This window comes from Aulostomus chinensis, chromosome 1 (assembly GCF_037954235.1).
Source record: "Aulostomus chinensis isolate RoL2024-O1b breed Wild chromosome 1, RoL_Achi_v1.0, whole genome shotgun sequence".
NCBI classification, from domain to species: Eukaryota; Metazoa; Chordata; class Actinopteri; order Syngnathiformes; family Aulostomidae; genus Aulostomus; species Aulostomus chinensis.
In genome coordinates, this window is record NC_141320.1 from 40,634,828 (window position 1) to 40,639,234 (window position 4,407).

Consider the following 4,407-nt stretch of genomic DNA (forward strand, 5'->3'; position numbering starts at 1 on the left):
CAAGTGGTATTTTGAGGAACCTCCTCCTTGTGTTTGGTTCCATGGTGGAAGGGTGAGCACTCTGGACTCTGGATCCAGTGATCCCAGTTCAAGTCTTGGTGGGACCTTCCTGTCTGGAAGGTGTCCCATGTAACAAACTGATGAAGAGATGTTATGTGGTTCAAATGTTCTGGTTCATTTCTTGTCCTTTAGAAAAATGAAAATCATTTCTTCCTGCCATGAACTCAGACTGTGTGTTTAATGTTAACAATAAATAAACCAACTCAGGAGCCAGTAGCTCCTGTGGAAAAACATTCTACTTTGTCAGTGAATTAATTCAGTCTGCAACTGTCAGTGTCTGTCAGGATGGCCGAGCGGTCTAAGGCGCTGCGTTCAGGTCGCAGTCTCTCCTGGAGGCGTGGGTTCGAATCCCACTTCTGACAAAGGACATTTTCTCCACATTCCTATGCATCCACAGTGGTAAATTCCAAACCCAGTTGAAGCTGCTCTCCACTGAGGGGAGTGAGTGGTTGAACTGGCAGCAGAGGAGGCAAAGGAGCTTCCCTGTGATGGTCCAACATCGCCTGGTTTCCTCCAACATGGAGCAGCCACCAAACTCTAACTTCAATGTTGGATCAAAGTCTGCTGAAGGAATGTGTTTTCTTTCAAGTCACATTTTGTCCATTAACTTCATAATCAGAGTCTCCATCTCATCACATGACTAAAGTCTGGGTTCTGTATTGGTGGTAAAATATCCTTCCATGCCCCTCACTAGTTTGCACACAGAAAAGCATATTTTACTGGTTTCAGATCTCTTAGCTTGTTCTCTCTCTTAAACCTGCTGAGGCAGCTTTCATTGTGTGATTGATTTTAAAATATAAATATGGAACAGAACCATTGGAATCAGATGTCAGGACATTTGAAGGAATGTCAATCTCCTGTTGAAATGTTGCAGTGTGCAGCTGAGGCTCTCTGGCAGTGGCACCAGGAGCCACAATGGCAGAACCTGGACCCTCCTGGAGGAGAACCACAGGTGAGGGCCTTCTTGGCTCCAGATTGATGGAAATCAAGTGTCTGAGGCTGTTAGCAGCCATGAAGTTGATCTGGTTGGCACTGGTATTTGTTCTTGCTGCAGCTCAGGAGTGATTCAGGAGAAGAGTTTCAGAACAGCCCAGGTTGGGGACTGGAATTTTAAAATTTCCCCTGGAACCAAACAACCTTGGGAGGTAAAACCTCCAATCATAGCCACTCAGATGCAGCAGCAGAAGAAGCTGTCATCCACCCTGACAGTCAGAGCATCAAGTCAAGAAAACATCACCATCTTGTAGTTCCAAACCTCCACCTGTCAGATTCAGCTACTTCTGATTGTGGGACTTTAAACTTGAACACAATGGAATTTGGACAAGGAGTTTTCCTTCCAGTCCAAACATCATCGTCCAGCCTCCAACCAGAGGTCCATCAGTTATCATGGAGCCACAGGTGGAGTCTGGATTCTTTTCTGGAATGAGACGGCAATGACAGTCCTGCCAAGTGACATCACTGACATGAATGGATGACTTCAGTCACCTGACTGGATGACTTCAGTCACGTGACTGGATGACTTCAGTCACGTGACTGGAGGACTTCAGTCATGTGACTGGATGACAGTGCAGATTCCAATGTAGAGGTTGGGGAAATAGTCTCTGAGAATCCAGCTTGAACCCACAGCCTCCTTGTTTTCCAAAAACCCAAACAGCGACCATCAGTCTCCCTCCAATCCTGTTCTTGGGTAAACAACAAAAACAGAGTAAAAGTCTCTGGCAACATATTTGTTTCCTGTAGGGTTTCTTCATGTATGTGTGGTGTACCTGCTTTCCCAGAGGACTGCCATCTTTGTTCTGTGGGCTGACATGTTTTAGTGTCAGCACAGGTCATAGCGCTGAGACTGAACTCTCATTCTCCTCCAAGTAGTATTTCCACCTCACACTCCTGCATATATTCAAGTGAACAGGGAACACAAATTTATGCTCAACTTCTCCTGTGTATTCATCCACAGTCACTAAACAACAACCAAACCAAACAAAAGGGGGTTTGCTAGCATGGCGATCAGCTGTAGTTCACCATCTTATCCAGGTCACATGACTCAGAAGTAGCGTGGCCGTCTGGCAACCAAAGGGTGGCTGGTTTGATCCTCACTTTCTCCAGTGACCATGTCAAAGTGTCCTTGAGTAAGATACTGAACCCCTAAATACTTCTGATGAGTAGGTTGGCTCCTTGCATGGCAGCCTTCAGCATCAGTGTGTGAGTGTGTGTGAATGAGAGGACATTGTTCAGCTCCTTGAGTGCTGCTGAGGTAGAAAGGCTCTGTACAAACTGAGTCCTTTTACCATTTCTTTCCTGCTTCTAGCAGCGCTGTCGTCACTTCCTGTGACCGTGGGAGGAAAGGGGTCCCCCTTCAGAATAAGTTTGATGTCATGATGTTACTTCCTCTTCAACATGCCTTTAGCAGACCAACTCAGAGAGCAGCACAGTGAGGTTGTATGGCCGAGCGGTCTAAGGTGCTGGATTAAGGCTCCAGTCTCTGAGGAGGCGTGGGTTCAAATCCCACCACTGCCATCATGTCCCAGGTCACTGGAGAGGTGTGGCAGGTCTCTTACTGCCTCTCCTCTCTCTTCCACTGAGGTCTTCAAACCTGTGACCAAAAGAAGAACCCTCCTCTGAGTCCACAGACCTGAGCATTGCTGCTCTGACTACCAGGTTACTTCCTGGTTATCAGGGTGAAGTCATGGGGAGGTAGTCAGTTGTTCCTTTGTTTTTTGACAGAGGCTTCATTGTGAATTAAATAATTTTAATTCTTTACTTGAAGTTTCACGCTGTTTCGATTGAAAAAGGCCAGTTCCTGGAGAAGATCTTCTAGGGGTCCAGGTTAAAGCGGTGCCCCAGCTGGCACCAGGCGCTGACCCAGGTCCTGCATGGGAGATACTGTCAGTTCTGTTCTGCCCTGCTCACAACCACAGGCTGGTGTTGAGGCCTGCAGCAACCAGGGCCCCAGTCACCAAGAGTATAAAGGCTGGTCATTGTGGCAGTGGGAGGAGTCAAAATGAAGACAGACCAATGTGAGCAGGACGTTCCTGGAGAAGTCAGAAGAACTTGACCATGTTTCCTACAGTACCCAGGAGGCCTGGTAGTTGTTGGGAAGGAAGCTCCAAAAGCAAAGAGCAGACAGCAGGACATCAAAAGAAAAGATCCAGACACTAAAACTACAAGTAGAAACAAGAAGAAATACTCAAAGCTTTGGAAAGATACTACAAGGTTGGATACACATTATTATATACACTACTATTCTCACTGACTCCTAAAGAGGGACAGGAAACATTAGAATGTGGATCAGATCAGCTGATTTCAGTGTTGAGTCCATCCCTCCATCCACTTTCTGTTCTTATCCTTTAAGGGTCATGGGGGGGGGGGGGGATCGCAGGTGACATTGTTCAAGAGGCAGGGTTCACCCTGGACAGGTCACCAGTCCATCAGGAGAAATGAGGTGGACGGTGTCATGCAACCTAAACTAAAACATTAGTCAGATCAAATTCAGATTAAAGCAAGAGTCTCCAGATCAAAGTCAGAATTCCTGATGATGTCATCAGGGCTTTGACAGTAGCTAGAATTCTGTCTTTGATCTCAGGAGGACATGAAAGAAACCCAATTGAGGAAAGTAGAGGAGAACATTCAGCTTCATTAGAAACACTTGAACTGTTGAACAGTAGAATTTGTTTGAAACAGTTTACAACACTGAGTGACAGGATTGAAGAGGGAAGAGTTTTGTATTTTCAGTTTAATTCTAACTTTAAACTGGAGATGAACATTTTTAGTCGTTCATATTCTAACATACAGAGGAAGTCATGTCATTCCCTTTTTAAGAAAATAAAAAACATGTGAAGCTCCTCCCCCCAGCTCCAGATGGACAGACAGACATGAGAGAGGCCAGGAAGCAAAGAAGTGTTGTGCTCCTCTCCAGTGCTCTGGTGTTGTTGTGTTCTTCTCAGCTCCATCATGAAGACCTGCTGGCACTGGTGGAAGTTTGCAGCTCTCACTGGAAAGTCCTGAGGCTCCTCCCACTCTGAAGCAGGCAGTTGCGCCCAGCCAGCCCACACTTTCACTCTCTGGTGTAGGAGTGAAGAACAAAATCAGAATCAAGAACCATCACTCTTTCATTGGGGCTCCTTTCTCCGATACAGAAATTCAACAGCTTCTATCATTGATTGACAGGAAATGTTGATGACAAACTGGGATTTTTGTTCTCCTGCTGTCACTGTCAAGTGCAGCTTAACATGAGAGGTAGCAGGATCATTCATGTGTTCATGTTTCCAGCAGACAAGGAGGAAACCTGGGAGGACTTCAGTGACTTTGATCAGTGGTTCTCACTTCATCTTCTCAGTATGAAGTTCAAAG

At 46.0% G+C, this 4,407-nt stretch overlaps 1 non-coding gene across 1 annotated transcript; it reads left to right on the forward strand.

Annotated features, from left to right (window-relative positions):
* The first annotated feature begins 339 nt into the window (after positions 1-339).
* Positions 340-422, forward strand: trnal-cag (transfer RNA leucine (anticodon CAG)). The gene has a single exon. It is a non-coding gene; the product is annotated as a tRNA-Leu (tRNA).
* Positions 423-4,407: the final 3,985 nt, after the last annotated feature.